General features: G+C 44.1%; 1 protein-coding gene across 5 annotated transcripts in view; it reads left to right on the forward strand.

Annotated features, from left to right (window-relative positions):
* The window catches only part of OTUD7A (OTU deubiquitinase 7A), a 317,547-nt gene that overhangs the window by 158,493 nt on the left and 136,684 nt on the right, over window positions 1-22,370 (forward strand). For all 5 annotated transcript variants that reach the window (XM_084755965.1, XM_084755964.1, XM_084755968.1 and 2 more), the window contains one exon: window positions 9,470-9,599. The gene's annotated coding sequence lies outside the window, so the exon portion shown is untranslated. The remainder of the gene's footprint in view (window positions 1-9,469; window positions 9,600-22,370) is intronic.

Raw genomic sequence — 22,370 nt, forward strand, 5'->3', positions numbered from 1 at the left:
AAAGTATACAGAAAGACACAGAAGCCATGTATGCATAAGTGGTATTAGCAATTAAAGGACATATGGAATTTGAAAGAAAACTCCTAGTTTGTGAGAATAAAAGGGAATCAAGGGGGACAAACAGCAGTAGTATGAGATGCAGACTATTCCAAAACTAAAAGACTACTGTGAGGGGTAGCTCAAGGTTATAGCAGAATGGTAACTGGGAGCTGAAGGTCAGAGGTCCAGTCCTCAGAAAGTGATGATTTAGTCAGGTGGTAAGGACAGGATCCAGATTTGGTTATATGACAATGGGGCACACGGAATGAGCTAAGTGATGAACAGAGGAAGGAAAAAAACTAATCATAAATAGTTCAGCATGGAATCATGATCGATGAAGGTGTAGAAAGAAAAGTTAGGATAGTATCATTCTAACGGTGGTAGTCAGATGCGTTCTGATGTTAATGACGGCACGTGAGGCAGGCCCTAAGCCACAGTGCTTACAAGTCTATAGTTTGTCACCAAGAAAGGCCAGGATGCAGCATCACTTGCATAGATAAGGACCTGCATTGCAGCACAAGCTCCCTCTCAGTAAGTGCGAGGGCAGGCAGAGCCTAACACAGGCTCCCCAACCCCCGCCCATCACGTCCCCCCTCCCTGCCCCCACTCTCCTTCCTGAGATGTACCAAATGTGAGTTCCCTCTTAGTATCACCCCCATCAACATGGGGTCACAGCCAGGGATACTCATATCTACTGCTCAGGTAGGTACACCATTACAACAAAGCCAGTTCTGACACTACACATTGCCCCCAAAGCTCTGGAAGCCATCAGCTTTGTAACTGGCAATGAGCAATGCTGACAAGCTGGTACATTCCACCTAAAACTCACCTTGGATTCATGAGCAGCATCAATCACTGTGCTTCATACTTTGTGTCCAAACTGCTCTGGTTTCACCAAAGTAATTCAGGCAATTCCAGGCTTTCTGGAATTTACTCTCATAGCACTTGCCCTCCAGCTTGCACAACCTCTCACTAGCTCCTTGCACCAAGCTATTTAATAGGTACTGTTATTCCTGTCTTCAAAATGAAAACAGGATGTTCTAGAAGAATTTAGGAATTTCCCAGGTGATGCAGTGGGAGAAGAGGCAATTGGATGTGCAGGCTGGAAGAAACCAGCTGGAAGAAAGAACCATAGAGTTGAGCTTTAGAGCCTAGAGAGGCAGCAGGGGGGTGCAATATTAGAAGGTATATTGGTTACTTTTTCTCACTGCTGAGAATACCTGGAAAGAAGCAGGTTAAGAATGGAAGGGTTACACAACTAGCCAAATACAGAGAATAAGTTCAGTGGTATGTTCAAAAACGAATGGGTCATCTCCATCACAATCTTTCCACAGGCTCAGGGGCCATCACAAAAGAGAAGATGGAGATATTGTAAGAGCCAGAAGGGTGAGAGGGTGGGAGAGAAACAGTATACTCTGGACATGATAGGACCACTGCATTCATGAACTCACAGCATATGTGGACGCCTACACAAGCCCAAGCCATCCAATGTTCTATCGTGAAGTAGGAAAGGGTTCATGAGCTCCCACTGTTAACTGAAGAGCTGCAGGCAGTTGGTAGCTTCTTAGAGTTGGGGAGTCAGTTTTCCTTAAGGATGTAGCTCCTGGTAGGTTGACCTCACTCCAGTGGATGGCAAAAAAACAAGGAGTGTATGAGCAGCACAAAATGAAGTCGATGAGTTATTGTTTTATTTAAGAGTAAGGCCACAAAATTGGGGAGGGAGAGAGGTCGAATGGGTCTGGGAGGAGATTGAGGTAATATGATCAAATACATTATATGAAATTCTCAAAGAACTAATGAAAATATTTTTAAAGAAAGGGAGGATGTGTGTTGGCTTCTGGTTCAGTAGGGACACGGCCCTGGTGGTCAGGAGGGTGTGGCAGCAGGAGGCATGAGGCAAGAGCAGGACCTGCAATAGGGAAGCAGAAAAGGAATGGGGTGGGGGCCTGGGTTATAAATTCTCAAAGCCTGCTCCCTGTGACCCACTTCCCACAGTTAGGTGCCACCTCCAAGGGTCATGCAGCCTTTCCAAACAGCGCTGTGGGCTGGAGATCAAATGTTTGAACACAGAAACTGTAGGTGGCATTTTCCCCTTAATCCACATTGGTGGTTCTCTCAATAAAGAGCAACAAAACTAGGGAAGCAATAAATAACGTTTACCAAAGCTTAATGAATTTCAGTGCACTAGAGTAAAACTTGTGCCACCTGATCACATGTAATGTGAAAATCTTCTGGGTCAAAGGAAGAACAAAAAATTATAGATATCTTTCACTCTGAATAGAGGGAAGAAAATTCACCTTGAGTAAGACATAATTATCACTGCATAATTTAAACCAGTGTGAGATGGGAAACACTTTTTGGCAAGAGAGGAATGTCTGTAGGTTCAGGAAGGGAGAGCACCTGGCTGCTGCTGAGAAAGGCAGGGGACGGCTACTGAGGGGGAGCAGTAGTAGACTCCAGGCGTGGTTAGGAAAGAAACAGAAAATGAATGGGCTGGGGGCCTGGGCTATAAATTCTCTGGTGATTACAATGTCTCCGTCCCTTATTTTGTGGTGGCCCCTGAGCTTTGGGGACGGGTTGTGATGGAGATGACACCTCTGCAGCATCGGGCATCCTGGGAATCACATAGCCAGTGCCTTCACAGCCGGATACAGCATTGCATGTGTCTCAGGACTCGTTGAGTGACATCATGCCAGAGCAGTGGGACTAAGTGATGTGCAGATTCTAGGTGACTTGTTGTGGGACTCGTGTAGGTTGCACTCTCGGTAGGACGGGTTATAGTAAAGTAAGGTGCTAGCTAGCCTTTTTTGCACAGGGCTGCTATGAAGGAGTAAGAAGGATGCATACAGAGTTCAGCTCTTCACATTCACCCGCTGGGACCCCAACGCATAGTTAGCTATGCCTCAGCCTCCTCAGCGTCTGTCTTCTGTGGTGCCAAGAGCATCCTAGAGCCATCATTCTATCAGCTGTGGCAACTGCTGCAGGTGGAGAGTCCACCAAGAGCAAGTGAAACAAGCCAGGCGCACAAAGACAAAGCCACCAGCCAAAAATTACATGAGGCCTCAGCGCAGACATGGATGCGAAAGTCAATGAAATTCAGTTCGCCCTATCACAAGAAGGTCATAGGAATGGCAGCCCAACTAGTGGGAACTGGCACCATTTTCATCTGACTCTGCAGATGCTTGCCTCTGATGTACCCAAAGTGGGCCTCTTCCAGGGTCTATCGCGAGGTCTTAACTTCCTCCACTGGTTAACCTTTATAGTATAGAGTATAACCCTCGGGGTCAGTATAGAGCAAGGGATACTGTAGCTCCTGGTGTCCAGGTCTGTCTCCTCCTACAGACAGCAAGCTATTGAGGGAGGGTGGTTCCCTTTATCTTATCTGTAGCTCTGATATGGTGCCTATAGTTTGCCTTTAGAATAACCTTAAGACAATGAAATCTCATGGGTTCCTAGAGCATTTTCAGGAATCTGTCTTGTCTTCCTCGCTGGGTCCCTTGAAGTGGTCCAAGGCTTGTGGTAACAGAGAAATGCATAACACAGACCTGAAGGGACTGTCCAGGACAGGCTGGGCCTCTGTGGAGTATAGGGGCTGGGGGAAAAACAGCTGTAATGTGGGTGTTAAGGTCAGAAGTCTGCTCTCACCAGAACTCCTGGCAGGCACACTGTGCTCACTGTCCCGGGCACATTTTGGGGCCTGCTCTCAACTTTAGGGCATTGAGAGAGGCAGCCCCAGTCTCCTGATGGACAGTGTCTTCGGGGTGTGCCTATCCCAGCCAGCCAAGCTGCTCTGCAGAGATGAACCTAGGTCTTCATGACTCTGTGTGTGTGTGTGTGTGTGTGTGTGTGTGTGTGTGTGTGTGTGTGTGTGCGCGCGCGCGCTAAGCATGAAACTGGGGCTTCACACAGGCTAGGCAAGCACTGAGCTATGTACTGCTAGAACAGGCTCTTTGTTGTAACCCTTATTTCTCCTAGGACTGAAGTGCATACATCATCCTTTTCTTGATGCTGGCTGATACCTTTCCTTCCCTTAGCCCCACCCTCATCTTTCTCCAAGTCCAAACTTTTTTTAAATCAGTGGCAGCTCTCCGGGATTTCTCTTTAGGAGACTGGAATTTTTGAGAAGCACTTCAGCCTTCTGGATCGCTACATAATTCATCCCAGATGCACTCTGTACTCCTAGCATCCTACGGTGCACAGTGAACCAACCTCCTCTTCATTCCCAGAAGCCATTAGGCATTTCCTGGATTTAGATTTCCTGATAACCTAGCCAGCACACATTACAGGTTTGGGGTCCATTTGAGAACCAGAAGCAAAAGTGAGTCCCAGCAGGCCGGAGGCAGAGGTGGGCACCTGGCCGGATACACAGTGCCTGGGCCAGACTAATCCAGGGACAACCTGAGTGGCCACTGCATGGATTCAGTCCATTGCCCGGAAACCCACTCGCACTATGGGTGTTTATTAGTATGTCTAACAGAGAAAGCCACCCTCCACATGCCTGTCCTGACAAGGGTGAGCAAACTTGACTGCACCGGCCTCCATTCTTCAACCAGCCTTCAACCATCTTTGGAGTGCTGGCGCCCTCAGGTGGGCAGGATGCTGAGTCCAGCCTGGAACAGAGGGCACTGCCTGAACAGCTTCCTCAAAGTAAGACCTTTGAGTGGATGAGAGAAGGGGCTTTTGAAAAAAAAAACCCTCCAGGTGAAAAGACAAACAAAAGGGAGGCAAGAGGTAAAGGCCATATGACTGACCTTAGCCTGTCTCCACTGGCGCTGATGACGAGTAGGCGCACATTTGTGAATTTTATTTGTATTTCTTTGATTAAGTGGGAAAATTTAAGGGTGTTTTTTTCTATTTTTACTTATTTATTCTTCTGTGCCTTCAAAATTCCTATTTAGTTAGTTCATTTTTCTACTTCGCGGTTTGTTTTCTTCTATTTTATTTTAGAATTTGCTAAATATTCTCAGTACTATTTTAATACATTTTTAATTGAAATATAATTATATCACTTCTCTCCCTTTTCTCCCCTCCCATACTCCCAATTCTCAGATTGATAGCCTCTTTTTTCGTTATTATTGTTTACACACACATAAATATATGCACGATTATGAAATTCAACCTTCTGAGTTCACCTTCTGTTGTTGTTGTTGTTGTTTTGTGTTGTTTGTGTGTCTTTGATTTCAGGGCTGTTCACTTTGTGTTGGGTAACCAATCAGAGAGCTCATCCTTGAGACAGCTTTATTCTTTCCCTTCCCACAGTCCTTAGTTACCTGAAGTTCTTTGTCTAGGGGTAGCACCTGCCATTGGGATTTCCCCTCTTCTGCATTAGCATGTCTATTAATATCATCATTGTCCAGGTCTTATTTATGCACCAATTTCTGGGAGAAACAAACCTGTTTTCTGAGCGATAGTCGCAAGGACTGTGCTACAGCTGTATCCACCAGCACTGGGGACCCCGGAGTCTCTATGTTGATCTCTATGCTGTGTCTACTTGTGGTTTTCTGTAATGGTCTCTATTCACTGTAAAGAGAAGCTTCTTTGATGGAGTCTGAAAGCTAAACTGGTCTGTGGGCATAAGGATAGTACTAAGAGTACACTTAGGAATTATGCTTGTCTAGCAAAGTAGTGGTAGATTGTCTTCTTTAAAAAAAAAAAACCCATGATCTAACTAGCCCCAGGTAGGTGGCTTGGTCTTTGGCATCAGGCATGATCTCCCTACTGGTGAGTGGGCCCTGGGTCCAATTGGATAACAGTTGACTACTACCAACCTTTTGTGCCACTTATTGCACCTTCATGTATATCTTCCATGCTGGCCATTGGTGTGGCTCATGGGTGTCACAGCTGGGTAGGACTATTAATTGCTCCCCCCCCCCCCCGGAGACCTTATATGGTACTTCATGGTACTGTGGAAGCTACATTGAAGGAAGGAGGCTTTCGGATTAAATTTAGCTCAAAACATCCAAGTCCTGGGTCCTACGTGTGCAATGGTTTCAGCGATAGGAGAGGGAACCGAGGACAATGTTGTATACTGTTTGGGGAGTCAGTTGGACTATGCTCAAAGGAATATTTCCTGTGCCTGGTACTAGTGTATGGTTCTTGTGGGGAGCATTGTCAGTCCAAGAAGCATAGCTTGTGTGTGTGTGTGTGTGAGAGAGAGAGAGAGAGAGAGAGAGAGAGAGAGAGAGAGAGAGAGAGAGAGACATAGAGAGACAGACAGAGAGAGACAGAGAGAGACAGAGACAGAGAGACAGAGACAGAGAGAGACAGAGACAGACAGACAAGACAAACAGAGAGATACAGAGACATAGAGACAGAGACACAGAAACAGACAGACAGAGACAGAAACAGAGGGAGGGATGGAGGGAGGGAGAGAGGTATATGTCCACAAACACTTATATACATTGTATATTATTTAGGTAAACATAATGTACTATCAAACAGCCTTGATGTTATTTGGCCATCCTCCCTCCTTCCTCTGTCTTGCGCTCCCACTCTCCTCCTCTATTGAAGCCACCCTCGTGTTTTCCCATTCCCACCTCCATTACTTGTATTCTGCTATTCTCTTCTGAAGTCCCTACTTTCCCCAGTCCCTCTAAACTTTCCTGATTTGTGTAGTTGCTCCCTGTAGTGTGCTCACATCTAAGGATTTGGAGGTAGGAACTGCAGATGAGAGAGAACATGTGGTGTTTGTCATTCTGGGTCTAGGTGACCACACTCAACATAATCTTTTCTAGGTCTGTCCATTTAACCACAAGCTTGTGGTTTTGTGATTTTTTTTCTTTACAGCTGAATAATATTCCATTGTATATGCTGCCACATTCTAATTATCTAGTCATCTGCTGAAGGACACCTAGGTTGTTTCAATGTTCTAGCTATTGTGAATAGGATAATGATGTATATTTCTGAGCAAGTCTGTGTGGGGTAGGATGTGCACCTTTGGGCAGGTGCTAAGGAGAGTAATCCGCTGTGGTTCTAATGGATTTTCTTTACGTGTGACTTACAGTTTTTCTCTGTCAGCTTTCAAAGGCTTTTTCTTTGCTCTGTATGTTTAGATTTTGACTATAATATGCCATGGAGAGGATTTTTTTTCCTGGCCTCATCTAGTTGGAGTTCTGTGTGCTTTTTGTATATGATATTCTTAAACATCTTATCTATGCCATTAACTTGGGATTCTTCTTCCTCATCCGTGCCTATAATTCGAAGGTTTGCTCTTCTGATTGCCTCACATTCCTTGCGTGGCCCTTTCCTATGTTCTTAAATTGTTCATATTCTCTGCTTACTTGCTATATCTTCAAGTATTGACATTTTACCCTCTGCTCTGGTCATTCTCCTTTTCTTTCTCTGAGTTTTCTGAGATTTTTTTCAACTCTATCTTTATTTTAGTTTGTCTTCTTTTCAATGTTTCCATCTCTTTGTTGAATTCATCTTTCAAGTCCTGAGTTATCTTTCTTATTTCGTTCAGTTCTGTAGTCATCATATTTTACTTGACCATCACTCAGGTGTTTATTATTATCCTCTTGATAGTCAATAAAGTCTTTGTTCTTGTCTCCTTTAAACTCCTTGACTCTCTTTTTAAATTCTGTGTCCCCTAGGTAACTCTCACTGGAGCACACTTCTCTAGGACTAGTGGGTTTGATGGCAGATGTGCTGTCTTGGCCGTTCACGTTGGGTTTGTTCTGTGATTTGGCCTGGCCATGTGGAGTTGTTTCTTTGGTTTTGTGTCTGCTAAGACAATCTGCATGTCTTCTATTTGATGAGAGTAAGAGATGAGTGACCTGAGCTAGGCAAGTAAAGATAGTCTATAAACTATTTAACTGGAAAGATGGCTCCCAAACCACAGGTCTTGAGCTCTGCCTGTGGGTACAGAAGTAGCAGCAGTCAGAGGGAACGAGAAGAGAAGAGAAGAAAGGAGTGGCTTACCACTCAAACATGATTCTCTAAGAAAGCAGGTTGGAAGGCCTGTGGTTTGGAGATGGCAACAGATGGGGTGAAAGGCTGGGAAAGGGAATAAGCAACTTAACCCGGCACAGGCTGTTCCTGAGCAAATCTGATTCTTGGCTGCAGATATGGAGGAGCTGGGCTGTGCCATAGGCCAGGCCAGGGGGATGGAAAAGGGAAGAAGGGATTTAGCTTGCAAAGGTGACTCGGGATCAAAATGGGTGCTGTTTCTTAGTTTGTTACATATTTTGTAAATGTTATGCTAGTGTGAGGCCTCTACTTAATGACTTCGTAATGTTCGTCACAAGCAGTTTGTGTCACTCACATCTGCCTGTCTTTTCTGCCATACCAAGAAACAACTGTCAAAACCAATGTTATAAAGCTTTTCCTCAGATTTCCCTCTGAGATGAATTGTTGTTGTTGTTGTTGTTGTTGTTGTTGTTGTTGTTGTCGTTGTTAGCCTTGGATATAAGTATGCTGCTAAGTAAGGACCTAACCTCATCTTTTACATATTAGTACCTAGTGTTCCCTGTAACAAAAAGACCATCTCTTCCTTACTGAATTGTCTTGGCACTTTCATCAAAATCCTAGGCCATCTAAGTGACAGTCGACCTCTGGATTCCCTGCTTTCTTAGTGAGCCATGTATCTTTTTCCCAAGCTGAGACTTCTAATGCTCAGAAGTTGCATGTCAGAGCTCCAATTTTGTTCTTCAAGTCTGTTTTCTGACAACTAAGTCACATTCTCTATTTTATTCTTCTAATTTTTATTAAATAACTCCAAAAATGTATTGCCAGTGAAAACCACTTACAAAGAATTACTGAAAGGCAGCCTATAATGAAAGAAAAAGTTAAGAGAAGTTATGTAAATTATTCATGCCCAATTAACAAAATTCCTGAAACAGTTGTCCTAAAGTTATTAATAACAGGGCCAAGCAGCTTAAAACAAAGACTAAGCAATTCCTGAAGAGATGGCTCAGGGGTCAGAAGTGCACCCTGCTCTTGTAAAGGACCTAAGTTCAGGTCCCAGCACCTCTGTCATGCAGCTCATCAACTGCCTGTACCTTCAGCTCCAGGGGATCCAATGCCTTTGGCCTCTGTACCCCCACTTACATGCACATACCTGACATACAGGTACAGACACATACATAGATAGTTTTAAATAAAAAAATAAATCTTCAAAGCATTTTATTTAAAAAGGAAGAAATGGTTCCTGGGTCAGGGATGCACTTTGGTGGTAGAGTGACCACCCCACCCTACCCCCCATGTTGGAAGTGGAGTTTCTCGTTCTTTTTTTTTTTCCCAAGACAGAGTTTCTCTTTGTAGCTTTGGCTGTCCTGGACTCACTTTGTAAACTGGGGTGGCCTCAAACTCGCAGAGTGCTGGGGCTGCAGGCATGCACCACCATACCAACTGAATTTGTTATTCTTTTTTTATTAAGGTTTATTTATGTCACTTTTGACACACTGAGCATTCTCTCCCCTTACTCTTCCAGAGTTCTCAGGAGCTAACTGGGCTCACATACCTCCCCTGTGGCAGCAATGGGGCATTTCCAGCAGAGGCGGTGCCATGCTGACCCAAATGCCTGAGTGGCACTCTCCTCCAGAGAACAAGAAGTCTGAAAAGTAAGTCCTATGCTGGGGTCCTTGTGGCAGGGTGAGAGGGCTGCCAACATCTTTAAAAGGCTTCAGAGTCCTAGAAGATTACCAGGAAATCAGGCTAAACCCATGCAGCAGCCACCATGGGAGTTATAGTGGAAAAGAAATCAGAAATGTCTTTCATATTGCATTGGAATTTGAGTGTAGAATGCTATCTTTTTTGTTGTCATTGGTTTTTTGTTTGTTTGTTTGTTTGTTTTGGGTTTTTGGCTTTTGGTTTTTCAAGACAGGGTTTAAATGTGTAGCTCTGGCTGTCCTGGACTGGCTTTGTAGACCAGGCCAGGCTGGCCCTGAACTCACAGAAATCTACCAGCCTGTACCTCCCCGAGTGCTGGGACTACAGGCTTGACCCACCATGCCTGGCAATGGCATCATTCTTGAGAAGAATGTGATGGTGTCATTGTCACTGTTGCAGCTATGATTTGTTTTGTGTGTATTAAGAGTGATAAAAGCAAAAGAAAATAAGCCTTGTCTTAAAACACTATTTTTAATTTAATGTTACCTTTTTAAACATTTATTTGTTTACTTTACATCCTGATTGCAGCCCCCCTCCTCTCCTCCAAGTCTCACCATAGACACCCCTCTGCCCTTCTTCCCTCTCCTCAGAGAACAGTGAGGTCCCCAATGGGTCCCAACCTGCCCTGACACATTAATTCGCTACAGAACTAGGCACATCCTCTCCCACTGAGGCCAGAAAAGGCAGCCCAGTTAGTGGAACAGGATCCAAAGGGAGGCATCAGAGTCAGAGAGGGCCCCTGTTCCAGTTGTTGGTGGGTCCACATGAAGACCAAGCTATGCATCTGTTACTCATGTGCAGGGGCCTAGGACCAGTCTGCATATTTGTTCTTTGGTTTGTGATTCAGTCTCTGTGAGCACCCATGGGTCCAGGTTAACTGACTTTGTAGGTCTTCTTGTGGATTCTTTGACCCCTCGGGCCTCCTCAATCAATCCCCCAACTCTTCCATAGGATTCCCCAAGCTCTGTCTAATGTTTGGCTGTGGGTCTCTGCATCTGTTTCCATCAGCTGCTGGGTGAAGCTTCTTAGAGGAGTTATGCTAGGCTCCTGTGTGTAAGCATAGCAGAGTAACATTAATAGTGTCAGGGATTGGTTCTCTCCCATGGGATGGGACTCAAGTAGGGCCAATCTTTGGTTGGCCATTTCCTCAGTCTCTGCTCCATCTTTGTCCCTCACATGTTGTCGGCAGGACAAATTTTGGGTCGAAGGTTTTGTAGGTGGTTTGGTGTCCGTATCCCTCCACTGGAAGTCCTGCCTGGCTACAGCAGGTGGCCACTTCAGACTCCTTAACCGCCCCCTACCCCTGCACCCACCCCACTGCTAGGAGTCTCAAATAGGATGGCCCCCATAGATTTCCTGGGGCCTCCCCTATCCCAGGTCTCTGGCAAATCCCAGAGATACCCCTCACCTCTGATTTCTGTTCTCTCACGTGCCCTTGCCCCACCCTCCCTACTCCTAACCATTACCCCTGAAGCTAAGTTACAAGAAGGACCCAAGTTGGATGCTTGACTCTCATTCAGAAAGGAAAATAAAATAGGCATTGGAGGTGGATGGTGGGAGGGAACTGGGTTACTGTTGCCTTTAATGCTTGTCCAGAACAGCAGTTTCTGTCCAGCTGACTGAGCAGTGTTCACAAACCCTTTCATTTGCCCTTTTTTTCCTTGCTTCTTATTATTAAAAACTTCAAATGTAGTGAAAAATCTGAAGACCAGGACAGTAAAAACTCAGAATCTTTCCCCAGATTTCCTGATTGGATATACAGAGAGAGATTATAATATGTGCCTGTGTGTGGTCAGACATTGTATCAGCAACATCTGAAAGCAAAGCTGCAGACCGCATGGTGCCCAGTGTATTGTCCCAATTTAAATGCCTTTGTTGCCTGGGAAAAAAATCATTTTCACTGGGGTTTTTTCCTGTCTGCTATGAATTGAGGATCTCTGCCATTTTTTTTTCTGTCTTTCCTGACACAAGCAAATATTGTCTTCCCCATCCCTTCTTTCATTGTAGTTTTTCTTGTTGTTTGCTTGTTTGTTTGTTTGTTTGTTTGTTTCAGCCCTAGAGATTCAGCTGAGGACCTCTTGAGTAATAGGCAAGCAGTGTAAGGCTGAGCTACTCCCATGCCAAGGAACAAGTTTGGTTGTGTCTGTGTGTTTTTCATTCTGTTTTGCAGGGCTGAGATCAATGTGCATGTTTGGCACACACTATGCCACAGGCATATGCGTGCTAAGCACCCACTTTGCCCACTACACTCTATCTCCATTGCCATTATGTTGATACTTTTGAACAGTCTAAGCCTTTGTAACTTTGTAACTGCCTCTGATACAAAGTGGCTGGGTCCTTTCCTCCTCCTTAGATTCAGGGAAACATCTGGGTTTGCCTGGACTGCCCACTGGATACAGTGTGGCATATGACCAGTTAAGAAATGGCTGTGAAATACTCTGCCTTGGCTAAAATGGTTTCTGGCATATGATCTTCTTTATGTCTTGTAATTTGTAAGCTTGGCAATTGTCTTCTGTGGATATTGTCTTCTGAGGTTGGTTTTCTTTGGCTGACTTTAGCAAACCTCCACAGTCATACAGGGTTTTTAATTGATCCATTAATCTAGGCATTATATACCATCTCCTGTCTTATGTTGTCCATGCTTAGGAGATCATCACACAAGATGGTCAAGAGAAGGGATGAAATGAGACTTTGGTGTGTTCCTCTTACCTGTCACACACTAGCACTGTCCCTAGTCAGCCTTCAATATGTCCTTAGACTGCATCATAGTTCAGAGGCCCATGGTGTGGGGAGCCGCTGTGATCTGCCTCTCTGAGCCCTGGCTAAGAGATATTACAAGGATCATGGAGAATGGGCAGAGTGCCAACTTGATGCCACACTCCTGCTAAGAACTTTAGAACAACCCTTGGCAGGAGTACAAAGGCTCCTATGACCTTCCAGTCACATATTAAAGTCCTACATTTAGGAGTTTAAAAGAAAATCACAGTCACCACCACAGGGAACGGTTGTCACTGCAGTGTCCTGGTGAGGTGTATATGCACTGCCATTCTGCTTCTTTCCAATCTGCTTGGTCACCTCAAGTCCTTGTCCTTCTACACTCAGGTCTCCCGGGATCTACTGCCACTTGGCTTTTCAGTCAGCAGTAACGACTAGATGTGTCAGTCTGAAGAGTACTGACTTCCTCCTATGTAAACTAAGTCTATGGCTTTATGTAGACTTCTTGCCATGTAATGAACCTTCCTTGATAATGTTTTTGAAAATGTTAGCAATAAAATAGCTGTGGGAATGCAGACTAGCATAGAAGTTACACTGTCAATGTATTACCATATGTGTGTCTCAGGGTATCCTGATACCCTGAGACCACAAAAATGCCCCACAGGCTTGCCTACTAGGCAATCCAGTGGGAGCATTTTCCTCAGCTAAGGTTCCTTTTCCCCAAGTGACTCTAGCTCGTATCAAACTGACATAAAACTAGCCAGCACAACATTGACCACAGTGATGTCAACAAACATCACTATTGGACTAGAATCACTCCTTTTGCATTTGTTCCCAAGATAACATGTTAATAATAGTATCACGATGTTAAAACATTTCAACTTTTAAAAGTCCCAACTTTAAAACTTCAAACGTGTTAAAAGTTTAGAGTTCAAAGTTTCTCTAAAATACCAGAAGTATCTTAAATTATCCAACGTCTCTCTGGAATTCCAAATCTCTATAAAATTTCAAAGTCTTTAAACTGTGGGCTCCTGTAAAATCAAAAATAAGTTATATGCTTTCCTACTCCAAGGAGGAAGAACCATGGCACAGTTGTAATTGGATTGAAGCAAAACCAAATTTTGACAGTGTTTCATATCTGAGACCTACTCATGATCCTCTGGGCTCCAAAGGACCTGGTCAAGTTCACTTCCCTGGCTCTGCCGTCTGCAGCACACACAGCTTGTCTCCTGGCTTAGGCCAACTGCACTCGACATTTGCTCCTATCCATGGCAATTGTCCGTGGATACTAGCTTCTCCTAGATGGAGGGTTGCCACTGCAGCTGAGCTCCGCCTTCTCCTGGACACATAGTACCAAACTTCAGCTTGCTTCATGACTCCTTCAACCCTGGGCCTCTACTGCAACGGAGGCTGTGCTTTCATCATTGCCCTCCCTCCAAAGACTCCATCCCTGCCACATCGTGCCAAGCCCCAGCTGCTCTTCATGACCACTTCATGTCTTCAAAACCAATGTGAACTGAGAAACTCAGAAACGTTACCAAGTTTGACTTCTAATAACAGCCTTGTCTCCTGGACCACAGCACCAATTATCTCAACAAAGCAAAGGCTTTACTTCCATGGTTACCAATTCCAAATATCTCTCATACTATCATGTTACGGTCTTTATTTCCCTCCGAACCATCACAAGGCCTCTATCTCTGCATTGCTCTCAACATGCTTGTCTTCCAAGAAGCTACCACAGAATGGCCCACCGAGCTCTGAGCACTCAGTGGCCTTCCCAGACCAAAGTTCTGGAAACCCTCCACAACCTTCCCAAAACACGTGGTCAAGTCTGTCACAATAACACCCAACAACCTGCTACCAATTTCTGTCTTAGTTAGGGTTTCTATTCCTATGATAAATAACCAGGACCAAAAGCAACTCGGGGGAAGTGGGGCTTATTTCATCATCTTACACTTCTAGCTAAGAGTCTATCATCTCTGAGGGACATGGGGCCAGACACCAGGAAGCAAAACTGAAGTCAGAGAAGAGTGCTGCTCACTGGCTTGCTCACCATGGCTTGCTCAGCCTGCTTTCTTGAAGCACCCAAGACCACCTGCCCATGGGTGACACTGACCACAGTGAGCTGTCACATCAATCACCAATTAAGAAAATGCCCCCACAGACAGGCCAATCTTGTGAAATTTTCTCAACAGAGCTTCCCATTTCCCAAATAACTCTACCTGGTGTCGAGCTGCCATAAAAGTAGCCAGCACAACATGCATGATGGTGAGTCCTACAAAGGCGCCTGCCCTAAGAGAATATATTAGTGTCTTAGGTTTGCTATTTCTGAAGACTGTGTTTGTGCCACTTTTTCCTTGGTAACAAAACACAGCCCACAGCAAGAGAGCAAGAGAAAAAGAAGCAAATGGCTGGGCCAGCCCCAAGGTGTTTCTAGAATCTTCAGGAATGGGAGGAACTTGCATCCACACCGATCGTGTGTTATAATGACTGGATGAGTGAACTGGCCAAGGTTGCATACGCCTAGGAAGCTTTTAAACAATCAACTTCCCAAGGAAGGCCAGTTTCTGTTGACATCACTGTTCAATGGTGTACAATGGGCCTGTGAAGCCATGCAGATGCTGAGTTCTCAGACAGAATCATCCAGCAGCACGTGCAAAGTCCCTCATATCACACAGTCATTCATAGGGAAGCCAAGCTGAAGGCAAATAGTCTGGGTCAAGGAGCTTCTTAGTAACTGAGTGTAGAGTCAGCTAGAAAGGAAACCGGGGACACTAAGTTAAACCACCTCTATAAAGCAGCATAACAAATTTGAGGTTGCCTTTTATTGGGCAATAAAAACAATGTAATTTTCCATTTCTACAGCAGACCTCTGACTTTTGCATTCTTATCTGAGGCAGATTATTAAATATTTATGATGCTTTTCAAGAGTTTCAGAATAGGATCAAGCAGGCTTACCAGTTTCTATTAAAGCAAGATATCAAAATGTTAAGAAACCTCAGTTTCCTCCATTTTGCTAACTGGAGAATAAATTTCAGGGTAACCATTAGATAAAATAAGGTGGCTGCTAAGTGATAAGGGACCAAGTGGTATCCATGGGTGCCTTTGGGCTTGCATGGTGGACTTGATTCAGGGTGTGGGTACTCCGGCAGACATCAGCTGGCACAGATCCTGAACATTCCTGCCTCCTCCTATGCCATCCGGTGTCAGGGGCTTGACAACTTGTCCTTGGTAAACAGAATACAGAGTGATGGCTGCCTCAAGGACGATGACCTTCCAACCTGTAACGATCTGCCACAAAAGTCCAGCCGAGGAAGGATGGGGGATCTTGATAAGGGACCCTTTTCTAGCTGAGCTTTCCCCTGAGATCCTGGGGACAGAATCCACTCAAGTTGCATGCTGGTTGCTGCCATATAGGCAGTATGCGATTACAAACACATTTTATTTAAGGGGTCAGTTGTTCACAGCAATGGTAGCATGTGTGGAGCAGAAGAGGTGGACACTACTGAGCAGATGCTTTTCTTCTCCCTTTTCTGCTGGAAGAGCACCGGCCCTCCTTCCGCTCCCCACTCCCATTCTTGGATATATTAATCTTTCCTTTCTTGACTGTGAATCAGTTACAGCTCTGGTGGTGTCCTTGGCTGCTGATTACAGAGCCTGGAGTCACACGCAGTTTGTCTGTAGGACAATGTTACATTCAGAAACACTCCATCCATGGCCAATGGGGGAAATTTTCCTTAGTTGAAATCAATGCTTCCTGCTTTCAGGGACTGTTTCCCCCAGCGCTGTTTACCGCTTTCTTGACCTTGAGCCACTGCCCAGTGCTGGAGTAAAATTGTTTTTACCGTTCTTTCTCCAGGGAATATATACAGATAGACTTTCTGCTTGTGGCTGCAATCCCTTAACCTAAACAGCTGACCCTGGAATCCTGGACTTCCAATGGACCCATACAGAAACAACCTCATAGGAATTATGAGTTATTTTGCTATTCTATAATAGCAAAAAAGCTGCCAACGCAAATTTGTGGAGGAACGGAACTCCTGAGGGGTTTTCTAGGTCTGTAAGGTTTTTAGCTTAAGGGTGTATTTGAAGATCAATGCCTGGATAATGGCATCAGCCGCAGCAAGGCCAGCCTTTCCTGTTTGCTCCTCAGTACCAACAGCACGGTGCTTGAAGTAGCCATATTGCCACAGGTGGTCCTTTCCACATTTTGGAAGGCAGTGAGAGCCAGGGGTGTGGATCAAAAATAAAGCAATTGCATAGCTGGAGAAAGGCCCTGGATTCAATCCCCAGCAAGGCAGAAAATATTTTTCTTTTAAGAAAGAAGACTAAATATTAGAAGTCAGTTGTTCCTAGCTCCTTTGAAATGCCTGTATGAATCTAGTATGTTTCTATTGTCTAAAAGAGTAAAAATACAAATAACTAAATAAGAAAACAGTTAATATAGATTGTTCATTAGTCCATGAAGTAGCCAAGGAACCAGAGAAGTGAAGCTGTTAAGACAGTCTCAAGTCATCAGCATGGTGGCTACCCATACTTATGGTGGCCATTTCTCCCCCTTTCCCCCCTTTTTGTGTATTTACGTATTTATTTGGGCAAACTAGTTTGATCTGTTTGGAAAAGCAGCTGCTTGATCACCAAATTACACTGGCGACTGATGTGTAAATTATTAACTGTAATAGGCCTACTTAAACTCCAAAGCTGAAGTTCTCCTCAGCTTGTAAATTTTCAATTATTTTCTGAAAATAAGTGAAGAACTCCTGTGTCTACTCCTTTGGTTCCACTAGCCGTATATGGGCTGTGAATCTAAATGTTTATTCTTTGAAACTGCTCTTCAAAATGTCCATTGAACACCCTCCCTACCTCCTTAGTACACACTATTGTGAAAATATGCACTCCACTCATACACATGTTTATCCTTAGCCTTAATGAGCACAAATAAAATGTGCACAACACGGGCACACAGGCACTGGTGTGCAACTCACACACAAGCACAAACTCACATGGACATATACATACACACAAATACACATACACCAGAATGGCGTGTGAGCATGCTCACTCAAGGATACATGAGCACACTTGCACATGATCTGTGGCCTGCTTAGACTCTAGACTGGGGGCTTGCACAGAGAATGGGATGTAGATAGATTGAGGTTGTTGTGTTGTGTTTTATTACATAATTGTGTCCATTTGTTCGGGCACCATTTGTTGAAAAGTCCCTTCCACCTTGTAGCATTGCTCTTCTACCTGTGATAAAAAGTCAGCTGTGTGCTTCCTGCTGCATTGATGCATGGGTCTGTCTTTTCACACTCAGTGTGCTGTCCTGCCCACATGCTAAAATCAGTTTACTAAGTCCTCCAACTTTTTTTTTCTCTTTCAATATCCTCTTAACTAACCTAACTTCTCTTCTCATGTACAATCTTGGATTCAGCCTTGTCAGTTTTTACAGAAATATCCTACAGAGATACAGACTGGGATCATCTTAAATTCATAAATCAATAAGAATATAGTTGTTATCTTAATAGTGTTAAAGCTTATAGTCTGTGAAAACAGAGCATCTACCCTACTTGTTTGCATTTCCCTGTCTGAATTTTGTCAACTCGAGGCCCTAATTTCTGCCACGTGTCCTTGCTGTTGTTCACCACGTCTGTATACACCCTGTTCCCTCTTTCCCTGGCTATGCAGCACACGATGCTGCACCCCCAGACACATGCAATCACATGGACCCAGCCCTTTGCTTCCTTGCAATATCCTCAGTGCTCCTCAGGCTTGCAGGCATCCCATTAGCATCCCCAAAGCCTCTCTCATCCTCCCCTGCCTCCCATCTAGGGTGATGCCCCTTATAAGTGCCTCTCCACCACCCTGCTTCTATCTAACCCTGAATACTGTGTGAGGTGCCTACCTCTTTAGCTTTCAGTCCATCAGCTTGGATGCTCTCAGAAGACAGACCATGCCTGATCTGGGGTTGTATGCATGTCATATGGCACAGGCTCAGTTAGTGAAAACTGGCTGTGGGAAAGGAATGGGAGAGGAGCTTAGCAGTGTCATCAGGGCTTTTCTGTGTCAGTCGCTGTGACATGGCAGCCATGCAGGTAGCTTGGTGAGAAGTAGGCGATTATTGCTACTTTATTGGTACAGTCAGTGTCCCCTGGACATTTTTCTAGGTGAGTTTGTGCTTTCCCTTCAGTGTTATTTAATCATACTATATAGTGTCAATATTCTCCAAGTGCTTTAGAGCGATTTTCAGCTAGACACTGAGAGTGCAACTTTGTATGGACAGTGCCTGTTCTCCTTCTATTCTGTGCAGCATCCTCAGGTGTGCTTCCCCATGCCCATAAGATAGTGCTGAGGGGTGGAATCATTGGCTTACAAAATATGCATATTAAAACAAAACATTAGCTACTGAAAGGATGTCCTCACTGACCACACCAGCAACCTAAAATGCTCCCACTAGCAATGGTTTACCAGGACGTGGCGGTTTAAGATTTTTCCCTTAACAGTATGATGAGAGGCAAAAGGCAGTGGCTCTCCTGTGGTTTACTTTACCTCTCCCTCATTATTACTATGGTTGTTTGTATTTGAGTTGTCTGTTGGTCATTTGAATTTCCTTAAAAAAAAAAATTCACGTCCAATTTTTTATCAATCTATATGATTTTTTTCTCCTTATTGGGGAGTGCCAGTCATAGATTCCAAATCCAATCACTTGTTTATTCTATAGTCTCCAAAATTTTCCTACCATCTTTTACATAATGTACCACCTTTTACATAATGAAGAAAATATTGTAATATGTTTTGTCATTTACATTTTTGAGTTTTTGCTCTTCTGGGTTTTATTAAGGCGACTTTTTGCTTTTTATGTCTTCTGAAGCTTCCCTATATTAGAGGCCAGGTAAATTCCAGAACATTGCCCTAGAACCTTGGCCTTCAACATGCCATTCCTTTGTTTTCTTCCTGTCTTATCCCAGCATGGTCAGAAGAAACTCCCTGCTTGCATAGGTCCCCTAGAGGCCTTTCTTCCTCTTGCGGCTCCTGCGTGCCCTGTGGCCTCCGCCCTCCACAACACTCTGCCCACTAGTAAATGAGAAGTCAAAGAAAAGCTGAGGTCTGGGAGGCAGTTAGGAGCCAGAACAGGAAATGGCTACATCACACCCTGCCAGCCTTCCTGGTGTGGCCATATCTACCTGCATAAGGCAAGGCACGCATTGCGCATCCATGAAGAGCTGCAGGCTCATCCGTACTCATGCGCTGACACACTTGCAATTTTGTTTGTTTAACAAGTAGTAACAACAGACAAGAAATTTTATTTCTTAATAAGTTTCTATGGGATTTGTTGAAATGTTAACTCTTAAAAGACAGCCAGCCCCCTTTATGGACGATCCTGCCTCTTGGGATGCCGTGCATTTAGGAGTCTCTGCATCTGTCATTCTTTCATCCCTGAGTGACAGCAGAGTGACCCAGTCTGTTCTCACAGGACCGCCAGCACTTGGTAATGACGCTAGGGAAGCTAGTCGGGGGTGTCACAGCTGCAGCATCTGGGTTTTCTTGATGTTTTCCTCATAGCCAAGGTTCATTTATCAAATCTCTTCAAAGAGGGGTAGAAAAGGAATGTGTTCAGCATGTTCCTTTCGTTATGAAAACAAAACGTTTGTCACACAGAACCCACCAGGTTTCCTCTTGAATTTTAGGGGTTCATGGGAAAACTGACCACCTGAATGCTTTTAGATGCAAGGAAAACTAGTAAGGCATATGCAAATTGTCTCAACCAAGTTGCTAACCATGGTGTATTACATGACTGGGTATGATGCAGCCAGGAACAAAAGCAAGTATAGTCATGAAGGAAAAATTGAGTAAATCTTAGGTAGTACATTAAGCATATATGCCAGGATCCTGTGCAAATTTTCTCCCCTTACTCGATTATACACAATATCATGCAAGCACACAGGTACACAGGTGTGCAAACACACTCTGCCTCTCTCCCCCGCTGCTAGTGCTTTCATCACCCTATTTCCATGTCTGTTGTCAGTGTAAGGAGCACAGATTCCTCTCAAGCATGTCAAACCATTGACACTGCAACACAACGTTCTCATCTACAAAGCTCACACTTCAGAACTATGCAGCTGAGTTATTAAAAAAAAAAAAGAAAAGAAAAGAAAAGAAAGGTCACCTAAAGTTGGTGTGGTCATGTTTGAACTGACAGCTTTCTGTTCGGCTGCTTTCATGCTGGCCGCAGCTGCTTGGAGCCTCGTGGGCCACAGGTTGTACATGGGTACCTACTTCCACTTTTTTTTTTTTCATCAAAACTATCTTGGAGTTTCTTGCTTATCCTCTGATGTTTTATTAACTGCTCGTCAATGAAAAGCTCCCATAATAACGACAGTCAAATGCTAGAAAAATCAGCACCATTCAGACACCGTCTCCTGTCCAGGGTTTAATTTCTACACCTTGGGGAAGGCTTGTTGTTTTCTGAATAAGAACAAAAATAAAAGCGTCTCTTGCATTTTGTTGCACTCTTTTGGTTGACTCACAGACAATTTTGTGTTGGCTCTTATAAAATGGATCTTTTTATTGTGCTTAAAATGTTTCACTAAATGGAGAAAAGTATTGATTTTTATATCTTGGTCTTGTCCCAACTATCTAGTTTTCCCTGTGTCCTATTAGTCACAAATTGCCCTGATTTTAGTAGATTTTTACTAATGGTTCTATTATTAGTTCTGACCATTTTTATGAGTTTGGGTCTATGCTCTTTAGTAGACAAAAGAAGCTTTCTTTTACCTCTGGTTTGTTTCAAGATGATCGTACAAGCAAATGACTTTTGGCATTTAAAAATGATCGTGATTTTTCCCCTCAATTTTTCTTATATTTTATCAGCATCAGAACTATATTTCCCTACTGAGGACAAAAGAAATAATGGAGCTGTTTGTTTGTTTGTTTGTCTGAGACAGGGTTTCTGTGTGTAACCTTGGCTGTCCTTGACTTGCTTTGTAAACCAGGCTGTCCTCAAACTCACAGAGATCCACCTACCTCTACCTCCCGAGTGCTGGGGTTACAGGTGTGCACCACCATGCCCAGCTATAATGGAAAATTTAATAAGGTAAAAATGTGCTTTTCTCTCATGTGAGTCTGGAATGAGGCCTTCCTGTGATGAATGCAGAATTTCCAAAACTCCCTTGCATTCCATGCTGACTCCTTCAATTCAGCAATCTCCATCACCATGGACCCAAGACAAGAGGATCCCTGTAGCCCCTGGGTTCTGCAGCCCCTGGGTCCTGCAGTTCCTGGGTTTTATATATTTTGGGTTCTGGAGCTCCTGGGTCCTGCAGCCCCTAGGTTCTGCAGTGCCCAGGCTTTGCTTTATCTTTACATGTCTTTGTCTGCAGCTTAGATGCATTTGCCCATCTTTCATTTTTAGCTTTACGTGTACATTTATGAGTGACAATTGTCTCAGTTTTTCTCACACTGTTGCTTCATTTCTAACTGTGACCTCCAAAGCATTTTACTCTCATATACAAACTATACGTAAAGTTAAACATTTAACTTAACTGACTGGAATGAATCACTGTCTATAGGAAAATTATAGTAAAACCCCAAACGCAGGCTAAGGCTAGTGCAGATGTTTACCGGTACCAGGCTCTGTCCAAATTTTAGTGCATTTCCTCTTTTTTCTTTCTCTTCACACTTCACAGTTCTAAGATACAGAGTGGACTTACAGCTATTAGTCTCTCATTTAAGATGCAGGGACAAGAAAGAAACAGCATGGGAGAAGGCTACACTGACCAGCCTGTTACCTTCTGCCTGGCAAGCTGATGCTTTCTCATAGGCCCAGCTAGGTGACATCAGTTTCCCTAAAGCAGGCCATATTGCCAGCATGCCATCACTCAGGTTGGAGATCTCAGGCCAGGGGACTGAATGTGTTACTTGCTTTGGCCACTCAGGATAGAGTGGAGAGAGAGGGCAAGTTCCAGCACATGAGCAAGTACTTTCCCACTGCTCTGCCTGCCACGCAT

This window comes from Acomys minous (assembly GCF_964271855.1).
Source record: "Acomys minous genome assembly, chromosome: 2".
Lineage (NCBI taxonomy): Eukaryota > Metazoa > Chordata > Mammalia > Rodentia > Muridae > Acomys > Acomys minous.